Raw genomic sequence first — 12,127 nt, 5'->3', positions numbered from 1 at the left:
AGTGAACGAACACTAAAAGTCGTCAAAACTCGCGAGGATTTATTCTCTTTTGTAAAAGTCAGGAGGTGAGAAATGCTGGCCTGGTAAGGGCAACTTCATGGGATCATTCGAAACTCAAGCTTTGATTCCCACAGTCACAATATGGTGGCTCCGTGCTAGTCATCAGATCCACATTTCAGTCAGGAGGGAGGAGGAAGGAGGAAAGAAAAAGAGTGTGCTTCCTGCAGAGTCAGTTCCCTGAAAAAAGCTTCCTGGAAATCCTGTACCAGAGTTAAATTCTAGGCACTTAATGGCCAAAATTAGCCACATGGCCATAGTTAGAGAGACTGGGGAATATAAACATTTAGCTGGGCATGTACTTCCCTTAATATACTTGAGGTTTTATTACTTGGGGAAAAGGGGAGACTCAATGTTAGTCACCCACTTTCTTTCTGGGGAGAACCCCACTTCCACCATACTGGAGGGTACAGGATCCAGGCCAGGGCAAGAAGAGTGTGTCAGTTTCCCCTCTCAGTGATTGGTTCAGGGATGAGACAGGATTCAAATCCAGTCAATCAGATTACTCTCTGGATTAAAAAAAATTTTTTTTTTTTTATTTTATGGAAAGGATTTTTCTCTTTGGGTCTCCAAGTCCCAGATCTACTGAATTAGACCTGGCAATCTGTTTTTTTCTTGGTTTGTTTTAAGGTCCACAAGTGATTCTTTAGATTGACCAGTTTGGGAATTACCAGATATGCTGTAGATTTTAAACCAGTAGTTAATTTCTTCTAGCATCTCCTCTCCCGGGGTCTTCAAAGAATAGAGTAAAAGGGAACTTGATGGATGTCTTTCATAACATGGACGTCAAAAAGTTGAACCCATAGTTTAGCTATAACTGCATCATAAGTTTTCATGAGCTCACTACTATAGGCTCTCGTAGAGTTATTTTTGTTGTTGTTGCTAGTTTGTTCCCTGTTCTATAAAGTAGCACTTGAATCTCCCTAAAAATACTTTATTCTAATTTCACCAGGGTTTCTAGGTCTGCTCTGCTTTGATTTGGTGTCACTCTATCAATACCTTTGTGATTTTCTAGATTCTGGCCTACCAACGCTCACTCATATTTTGTCTTTTCAGGCTGAAGCGTTTTAAAGTCTCTCCAGTTTCTTTACAAACCTTAACACTGTTGAGTGATCTTCTTTGGTCATGTTCCAGTTTCATTATGACATTTTGGAGGTTTAATGACTGGAACTCTACCCAGTGTTTCTGTAGCAGATGAATTCTGATGTCTCCGTGTGTATGTGTGTGTGCGTGTGTGTGCGAGCACTCATAAGACTGTGCTTTCTATTTTGTTTTTAACATCCTTCCTGATGATGCTTGCTTTTGTAACTGCCACAATGCTTTGGACCGACTTCTTCAGGGAATGGGCTGCAATGATGCCATCATCTTTTTCCTGGATCACGTCTGCACTCAGAAAGCCTTGGTCTCCCGAGAACGAGGGGGGTTCTCTTTTCCTGTTGGCATTATGTGAACCACCTCCACTGAACGCAAATGTTCTCCGCCCACTCATGCAGCTCCACGAGATCCTCCTGACGTTTATTCTTATCAGGTTGGTTTTGCAATTTACAGAAAACCTTGGTGTCTTTTTATAAATTTGAGACTTCACTTTATTGATGTTTAAATCACTTTAAAGAAATGGTAAGCAAGACTGGTCCACGTACAGATTCATGGAACACACGTTTTAAAATATACCCTCAAACAGAAGAACAATTATCTCTTGGCGATGCACAAAAAACACTAGAACCTGATTAAAAAATAGTGAGCCTCCTATGAAAATATAGCTTTATAATAATCAAAACAAAACTCCTTGTCCTTCCTTCCCTCTCCACCTCAGTTACAGTGAAATTGCTATTCCCAAACCCTTCCTGTGAGGAAAATTTGAAATTGCCACTGATCTCTATCCAAAATTTAAGGCTCTTTTAGGGGCACCTGGGTGGCTCAGTCGATTAAGTGTTCAACTTTGGCTCAGGTCATGATCTGACAGCTCATGAGTTCGAGCCCCCTCGTGGGGCTCTGTGCCTGGAGCCTGGAGCCTGCTTCTCTCTCTCTGCCCCTCCCCCACTTGCATTCTGTCTCTCTCTCTCTCAAAAATAAACATTAAATTTTTAAAAACATTGCTCCTTGACGAAAGCAATTAGGAGTTAAAAAGTTTAATTTGTTATTGATTGATCGATTTTTAAGTAGGCTCCACACCCAGTGTGTGGGGCTTGAACTCACAAGCCTGAGATCAAGTCACATGCTCCACTGACTGAGCCAGCCAGACACATCCCAAGAGTTAAAATCTTTTAAAAGAAGAAATGCTGGCTGAGTGGCCCACGATATGTGTCTGTGGTTTGATGAGGCCACCTCCATTCGGATCTGGTTCTCAGCTGTGGAATGATGGTTACAAGCTTGGTCAGGGTGTTCAATCTTCCCAGACGAGAATTCAGATCTGTGACTTAGCGATGCGACCTTGGACAAATTACTTAGTCTCGGTGAGCCTTGGGGTTTCACTGGCTGAGCAATGGGAATAATTGCACTTAGCTCATGGAGTTGTGAGGATTGAATGAGACAATTGATGTAAGGCGCTTAGTACAAATAATTATGATTGAACAGGCTCTGGGGAATAAAAATTATATAATTTTTATTCATTCATTCATTCATTCATTCAATAATAAGAAAACACAATTCCTATTGTGTTTACAGAATGTTCTGAGTGCCATAAAAAAGATAAATTGGATACAAAATTTGAACTTTCAGCCTCAGAATGAAACTAATAATGAATATAAATAATTATGAGGTATAGAGTAACAGAGAACGTAAAGTTAACATAACATAACTTAAACACAGGCTCTGGATTTAGACTCTTGTAGGTTCAAATATTAGCTTCATCACTAGCTACCTGTGTAATCTTCGACCAGCTTCTTAACCTCATTTAATTTTTCCTTTTTTCATCTGTGAAAAAAAGGAGATAATAATAGTACTTACCTCATAATGTTATCAAGATTAAATGGGGAAAAAAATGCATGTCAAGTGCTTAGCTCTTTTCTCTGGCATACAGAAAGGAACATCACCCATTTCCCCCAAAGAGATGGAGAAGCACTGCAGGAATTCAGAGGGCAGGGGATGGTTTTTCTGTGTGGGGGAGGAAAGAATCATGGAAGACTCCCTGCTGGTGGCTGATAAATCACAAAGTCAGTTTACAAATTTACCGAAGAATATGCCTTGAGCTATTACCGCGAGGCTGGCCCATCTATCCTATGAGATCGATTTTGTAGGGATAGTCAATCTCCATCTTTGAGTTGAGGAAATAGGAATTCAGAGTTTAAATGAAGCTTAATTTGCCAAAGGTCCCCCAGGTAAGTTGTGGAGAAGCTGGTATTTTTGTTCCTGGGTCTGTTTACTTCAAAAGCTCGGGTTCTTAACATCTGCTTTACACTCCTCCACAGCAATGTGGGTATTGCCCATCTCATGGGCCATTCCCTTCCCAGGATGAAGGGGAGGGCACGCTGGACTCCTCATTCCAAGATTGCTGACAGGCCTGGAATCAGAGTCCAGGGACTTTGTGGGATAATTCATCCACGTTCCGTCAGGGTTGAGACAAATATTCCTGTTCTGTGGTAAAACAAGCAAAACAAAACAAAACCCACACCTTTTTAGTCACTGGGATGTTGGGGTCCATTGGGTGGTGCTGGATAATCCTATCAGAGTTTTACCCGCTGACTCACTCTCTTGTCCTTGTCTTCCATTGGGAACTCCCACACCCTCCACACTGTCAAGCTATAGCTAATTGAAACACAAAATAGTAAATATTAGCTATACATTATGGTTCCTTGTTCTACCTTAATCCCTTGATGAGAGACAGGAAACATTCTAGGTTCATCAACAGCACCCTGACACATCACATTTTTCTTTCTTTTTTTTTTTTAAAATGTTTATTTATTTTTGAAAGAGAGAGACAGCATGAGCGGTGGAGGTGTAGAGGGAGGGGGACAGAAGATCCGAGGTGGGCTTCATGCTGACAACAGAGAGAAAGCCTGATGCGGGGCTCGAACTCACGAATCTTGAGATCATGACCTGAGCCAAAGTCGGTCAATCGACCGACTGAGCCACCCAGGCGCCCCAACACAGCACATTTTTCTGGTAGTAAAAATGGAATCTCCATTTTTTTGAGCCCTTCCTGTGTGTCAGACTGGATGAAGAGGACCTGTCTAATCTTCGGTACTCTCTTGTGAGGTAGAGATTACTCTCACACAGTGGTTAAGCACAAGGGCTCTGGAGCTGTTAGCTTCGAATCCTCACTCTACCAGTCCTAGCTGTCTGACTTGAAGTAAGTTGGCTAACCTCTTTATGCCTTAGTTTCCTCATCTCTAAAATGGAAATAACATAAGAATGTGGTGGGAAGCAAATGAATTAATACACGAAATGATCTTAGAACAGCGTCTTGCTCATTGTGGGTAACTCTGCCAGGGAGGGAAAGCTTTTTCTCTGATCTCTTAGGTTTAATAAGCAGAGGCCTGCAAACTAAACTGGCCAAAGACAGAGGGGCAGGAGAAAAGACAAACTCTTATTCACATGTTTGCTGGAGTTCGCAGAAAATTGTGTCTCAAGGAGGTGGTGAGAATTTAGGGTTTATATACCACCTTAACAGGGGAAAGGGAGAGGGAGAAAGGGCACTTATGGAAAAAACAAAGGACTTTTAGGAAAATACATGGGCCCTTAGGAGAATAGATGAGAGACACGATAATTTTGTGACAATGTCTATTTAGGTGATTTCTTATCCTGGTGCTGACTAATCTCCAGTGATAGGAGTCAACCTTTCCTGGTGAAACCCCAGGCAAGGACATTCATGACATTTGAATTCTTGGGGGAGTCTCTGTTTTTAGGCAAATAAGAGGAGTTCAGAAAGATTAAAAAAAAAAAACAAACAACACTCTTCACTGTGGTGTATTCAGGATCCCATCAGCTGTTATCACCTCTATTTTGTAGATGGGAAAAAGGAGGCTTAGAGAAATTAATTTACTTAGGGTCACTAAGGCAGTAAATGGTAAAGCCAGCATTTGAACCCAGGCTGCTCTGACCTCAGAGCCTTTGATCTTCCCACTGTGAGAGATCAGAGAAGGAAAAATTCTAATCTTATCTCAAAATTCTTTTTTGGAAGAAATTTAGCATAATCTGGGCCTCCATTTTATCATTTGTGAAATTAAGTGTTGAACAATGTGACTTTTAAGGGCTTCCTATCCACCCCCCTCCCCCCTGCCAAATTATTATTTATTTTAGGTATTTTAGCATAAGCCATCATTGGAGAAGAAATTGTGGCCTTGTTTCTCAAGATGTATCAGAGGAGACATTGCAGTGTGTATGTGCACGTGTGGGTGCACCCGTGCGCTTGTGCATGTATGTTCATGCGTGTACATCCGTGTACGTGATTCAGTTGCTCTAAAAAGAATGATTGTCTTTGGAAGGAAAAGGGAAGATCCTAAGATGTTGATGGTTTAGTTGTTTATTTCTATCAAACAATCTGTTGAACTAGGATTCTGCACGTCCTCGGGGAGTGTCTCTCCCAGGCTTTTTCCAAAAGGTGATTGGCAAGGGAAGTCCTTCTAAAAGAGATAAGTGGCTTCTTAAAGTAAACTCAGAATAAATGGAGTGCAAATTCTGTTTACGAAATATTTCCTGGTTGCTGGATACTAACGTGCAGCCCTGCAGGGCATGCTCTTCAAGGAATGAAAGAAGTGAGCTTGAATTCGGTTTCTCTGTCATTTGGTAGTTGTAAGCTGCCCCAGGTAGAAGGTTACATCATTTCAGAGCAGAAACTCAAATCCATAGAAATCGATACTACGGTGGGGGAGATTTGTTTACTTTAGAGACCACTGAGAGATGTCAGGCTTTTGAAAGCTCGTCATAAGGCTTGTTGCATGCATTCTTTGTAGTTAATTCAACCTGTGGAATTCTTTAAAAACCACAAAATTTTCTGTGCAACGTCCTTCTTTTATGCCAAATGCACTTGGCATATTGCATGGTTGTATCTCAGAATCACAGAGTTTTGCTGCTGGTGGTTATTCTGCTCACCCGAGGCTTTTTCCTGACCCCCGTGAAGGTGGATAGGGAGGCTACATGCTTGAGCCGGCTAAGTCAAACGTTGTACAATTCTCTTTTTCCTCTTCTTGCTTTCTTTTCAAGATATATATATGTATATATATACATATATATATCTTTTTAAAGATTTTATTTTTTTTTAAATAACCTCTACACCCAATTTCAGGGTCGAACTCACAACCCTAAGATTAAGAGTCGCAAGCTCTGCCGACTAGGCCAGCCAGGCGCCCCCTTAAATATTTTCTTTTTTTTAAATATTTTCTTTTTCTCCTAGTGTTGGGCCCTAGTAATGTTAATTTAGGAACATGATGCCTGTACTGGTTTTGACTTTTCAAGATGATTTCTTCAGCCTAAACATAGGCCAATTTAATCCCAGATTGTCTGGTGTGCTGAGGTCTATAATTATACTAAAAAACAAAGGCTAATACAAGAAGAGAAATCGAAGGATTATTAGCTGACATCCAAAGTTGTAAATAGTGAAAGAAAGACACAATTTGGCTTTTTACCCCATAGGAGAAGGAAAAACAAAACAAAACAAAACAACCAAACATAAGGAGAACTATAAATCAATCAATCACCCTGGGCCCCTAAGAACCTGCCTGCCCCGGAGGAGAGGTGGGTTATAACCCCTACAGGCCAAAGAAACAAGAAAGGAAGTGGGTGGGATTGCTAAATGAGTATGGTTCTGAGGAACCATTAAAAACAAAAGGAAAAATAAATCCCACTGATGTGTAGATTTGAGGCATGGAGAGGCCCTAACCAAAGTGGGGGGGAGCTCCCAGGTCATCAGAAGGTCACAAAAAGACAGGAAGCTAAGGCAGCTTCAATTCACACCTTCTAACAAGGGAAACTAGAATTAGGCCATTCCTGACTTAGCTGAAAGAGTGTGCGTGAATCAACTTGTAGGGAGGGGCCGGGAGAAGGGAGGTTTAAGGAAAGAGGCTTTTGTTTGTTTGTTTTGGATTTTATTATCTTATTTATTATTTATTATCTTATTTCAGGTACACCTATGATTTATTTTGGTGGGAAGAACAAGCTTCTTGACATGTGCCTAAATAAAAGAGTGTTCTCTCTTTCTCTCCTAAAGTCACTCTTCTCTTCAGAACTCAGGACTTTGGACTCATAATTCAGAAAACTTTTACAGAACCTACGGTTTGGTCTTGGGAGTCAGGCTGAGCTGGGAGTGTAGCCAGGAACAGGATGTTGCCAAGCTCTAGGCAAGACCCAGTGGTAGTACTGTTAACCGGGGAGGGGTCGGGGGAGGGGAAAGAGGTGTCTGAAACACAGGGTTGTCTTGAGACCAGTGGCTGTGAGATACTTGACCCAGAACCTGACATATACCTTAGTGACTAAGCCTAAGCAAATCCTTTCAGCAATCTTACCTCTGTCTTCTCATCTATGAAAGAGTCATAATGGCAATCTTCCGGGGTTATTGGGCAGCCGAAATGTGTTGACGTGTTTGCCAGCTTTCTTGGCAAACTTTTCCCCTTCCGTCAAATCTCAGCTCCGATGCCCCCTCCTCTGGGAAGCTTTCTGAATCCTTTCAGCAGATTTTGACATGTTCCCGTGATTATGTCTTCATCTCCCTTGTACAGTACTTCATATTCTATTCTAAGTGTTGGTTCAACTGTGTCACTTTACCTTTGTGTCTTAGAGTCCTTTTGTATAGGATAGCTGAAAACCAGGCTTTGAGACGGGTTGAAAATCTTTGCTCAACCAACACTCTCAGATCCTGAGCCACTATTTAACTTCTCTGACACTCCGTTTCCTCCACTGTGATGTGGGAGCAATAATACCTAGCTTATAAACACTCTTGTTAACCCATCACCTGGAAGGGTGCTTGGTATATACCAGATGCTCAGTAAATATTGCATGAACAAACAGGACTGTTGTGCATATGGATAAATGCAATCATATGTAAAACACGGTGTCATGTACTTTGTAGATTCTTAATAAATATTTATAATGTACATGTTTGTAAAGGGTCTGAGTTACTACATTTCATTAAATAGGTGTATATACTTGCTTATTTTCTAGGAGGCTTTGCCTAGGACGAACATGCAAATCAATGAATGTTTGCAAAATAGAATGACGGGTCACCCAAACAGATGGGAAGAAAGTCTTTGGGAATCTGATATCCTAATGGCACTCAGAATTACATCACTGTTTGGAAAAAAGGGATCTTAAAGATCTTCATCCAATATTTCTATTGTATTCATTTTTTTCTTTTGTCTGTTTGTCATTTCTTTGATTTCTGTTCTTATTTGAATCATTTTATTTCTTCTACTTACTGTGATTTACTTTGTTCTTTTTTTAGCTTCTAATGTAGGAACTTGAGATTGTTGATTCTAGACTTTATTTTATACAAACATTCAAAGCCTTAAATTTCCCTCTAATCACTGTTTTAGCTGCATCCCGCAAAGTTTAAATTCCATTGTTATTATTATCATTTAGCTTAAAATGTTTTCTAATTTCCCTTGTAAATTCTTCTTGGACCTATGGATTACTTAGTTACTTGATGGGCACCTGGGTGGCTCAGTCTGTCAAGCGTCTTGCTTTTGGTTTTGGCTCAGGTCATAATCTCACAGTCGTGAGATCAAGCCCCTTGTCAGGCTCTGCACTGAGTGTGGAGACTGCTTAGGATTCTCTCTCTCTCGCTCTCTCTCTCTCTCTTTCTCTCTGCCCCTCCTCCAACTCACCCTCTCTCTCTCCCTAAAATAAAATAAATTAAAAAGACATTCTTAAAAAAAAAAAAAAAAAAAAAAAAAGAAGTGTGTTACTTGATTTCCAAACATTTGGGACTTTTTTCTAGATGGTTTGTTATTGATTTCTAATTTACTTACACTCTGGTCAAAGCATATACTTCACATAATTTCAAACTTAAAAAAAAAAAAAAACAAACTAGACTCATTTTATGGCCTTACCATGTAGTTTATTTTGGTGAACATAACATATATACTTGAAGAGAAAATGTGTCCTACAAATATCAACTAGCTCACAGTAGTTGATGGTGTTTAGATCTTCTATATTTTTACTGACATTTTTGTCTAGTTGGTCTATTAATTACTGAGAGAGGTAATTTGCTACTTGATTATTGAATTGTCTATCTCTCCCTTTAATTCTGTCAATTTTTGCTCTCTTATTAGGTGCGTACTTGCATTTCTTTTCTTTTCTTTGTTTACTTTATTTGTATTAAAAATTCTGTTTGGATGATTCTAAATGTGTAGGGGCTCAAATTACAAAATCATGTCTGGGTTTATAAAACATTTTTAAAAATACTCTTATGATCTTCCCACCAGAAAGAACCACTCAAAAGTCTGACAAAGCATAGTTTGGGTTTTACAAATGGTTATGTAAATATACATAAGAGATTTTTGTATTTTTACATAAACAGGATTATATTCACATATTTTTCTGCAACCAGCATTTTCAACTTCAACAATTTATAGAGAGTTTCTCTCCATTTCAAAAGCCCAGCTTTATTTCATTTTTTAAAACAGTTACTACATCGTATTCAATTGTATGAATGTATAATAGTTTACATGATCAACCTCCTATTGAGGAACATTAGCTTATTTACAATTTTTCACCATGATCAGCAATACTATAATGAAAACCATTGGTGTATGCTTGCTTAATTATTTCCTTTGGATAAATTCCTGGAAGTGGAATGACTGGGTCAATGATCTCACACATTTAATCTCTGATTCATATTGCCTGCTTGCCCTCTTTCAGACTTGCCTCCCTTATCTCATTGGACATTGTTACTCTTTTTATTCTTTCTACGTCAGTAGGGTAGCAGCCATTTTAGAAGCTGGTGTTCTCTCCACCATGTTAGAAGATCATGCAGTGCCATGTCAAAGTAGTTGATGGCAAAAATAGTGAAGATATATAAAGTAGGGAGAGGAGGAGGACACAGTGGATTTTCTACCTCTACCTTCTTTTTTAAAAGTTTTTATTTATTTTTGAGAGAGAGAGAGAGAGAGAGAGAGAGAGGCAGAGAGAGACAAAGACACAGAATCTGAAGCAGGCTCCAGGCTCCGAGCTGTCAGCATGGTGCCCAACGCGGGACTCAAACTCGTGAACCGCGAGATCATGACTGGAGCTGAAGTCGGATGCCTAACCGACTGAGCCACCCAGGCGCCCCTCTACCTCTAACTTCTTGATCTCATGAGATGGAAGTAGAAGAAATGATTAATGCAGAGGGGGAAAAAAACTAATTTTATGAGAGATATATGGGGTGCATAAATCTGGTTTAGAGTATGTTAGCCACAGAGCTCTATTCTCTTCAACTCATTGCTCTCCAGGAACAACAGCCCAATTTTGTGCCCTGAATTTAGAAGAAACATTGTAGAAGACAGCATTCCAGTACAGTATTGCACAAGGCAGGATAGCAATAGGAGATAGGATGAGTATTTCTTGAGTTTCTCCTCGCTATATTCTAGGTGCTTTATATATATTGTCTCATTTAATCTACCACAACAACCCTATGGGTTGGGTAGTGGTGTTGCCATCATTATTCTATATTTACAGAGGAGGAACCCTGAGCTCTCAAAGGGAAAGCACATACTAATAGAAGAGGTAGAATCTGGATTGGGTATGGGATCTATTTGCATTAGGGAGCAAGCTTTTCTTTCTCTACATGTTTGCTCCAGGGAGTGAGGCAGTGGGTGTGAGGCAGGGTGGAACGGGAGGAGGAGGGTGAGGCAGATAGCTGTCCTTGGGGGACAAATGCCTTTGTGAGCCTCAGGGAATCTGCTGGCTGTGTCTCCATGCTCATGGATCAAGACTGAGAATTGTCCTAAACTGCCCCTTGCTTTTGGCAACAGTAGAGCCTATGTTTGTTTCCAGAAATCACAGTAGTGATCACAATGAGGCTGTGTTCATATGTAATCGGGTTTGACAGAAATTAATTTTTAATAAGAGGTTGCATTCAGTCAAACAACTGCCCTTTCAGGGGCCTATGTCAGGGTCGGTCACCCAGGGCTGGGCAATGGCACAGCGTGTGCTCTTGGCGGCAGCCTGGTGTGTGTATGTGTGTGTGTGTGTGTGTGTGTGTGTGTGTGTAGTGGGTATTTGAATGGGGGAGTTAAGGGCGTGGTTACAGACTTAGTCAAATCTTATGTCGGGATCAGACATTGGTCTATCCAGAAGTTAGAGGAGGCAGTTGGGGCATTTATTTGATGGCCAAGAAGAATATGTGAGGTCCCCCTTTGGCCCCCTCCCTTTTTAAAACTTCTTATTTATTCATTTAAGTGATCTCTACACCCAACATGGGGCTTGAACTCACAACCCTGAGATCAAGGGTAGCTTGCTCTTCCAACTGAGCTAGCCAGGCGCCCCCAGAAAACCCCTTCTCTTCCCTCATACTAAGCGCCCTTTTGACAAATTCAGGGCTTGGCAGATACTTAGAGTGTGCCCTTCACTATTGGTCTCACTAAATGGCATTTATTCTGGCTGTTCCTTAATGCTAACAGCAACCCTGCCAGGTATAATGTCATCAGTCCCATTTTATAAGTCAGGAAAACGAAGGCTCAGAGAGTTAAATAACTAAAGAGTACACCCTCAGTGAGAAAGTTGGGAGGTGGGATTCCATAATCTCTCTGCCAAAACATTTCGCATCCTCCCTGTGGAGAAGAATCTCCATCCTCACCATTTCCCTGAGGACCAGATATGGGAGTATTAGAGGCACTACTGTTCAAATTCTGTCAGATTCTGCCAAAGTCACTCCATCTTCCTCACTGGGATTATGTTAAACGACCACATTTATTTATGACCCGCTACCAGTTTTTCTCCACGTCACTCACTCAGACCAGGTCACTCACATCTTGCTTGTTATCAACGCTAACCAGGTGATGTTCATGCTGATTTCCAAGATCTGGGAACTTCTGTGTTTTCTCTTAGAGGCTGCTTCCATTTTACTCAGGAAATACAGACTTTTGGGTTTTCTTTCTTTCTTTCTTCTTTCTTTCTTTCTTTCTTTCTTTCTTTCTTTCTCTTTTTCTTTCTTTCT

Source organism: Panthera onca, chromosome B4 (genome assembly GCF_046562875.1).
Source record: "Panthera onca isolate mPanOnc1 chromosome B4, mPanOnc1 haplotype 2, whole genome shotgun sequence".
NCBI classification, from domain to species: domain Eukaryota; kingdom Metazoa; phylum Chordata; class Mammalia; order Carnivora; family Felidae; genus Panthera; species Panthera onca.
The sequence above is the reverse complement of the archived record's forward strand: the minus strand, read 5'-3'. Positions refer to the sequence as shown.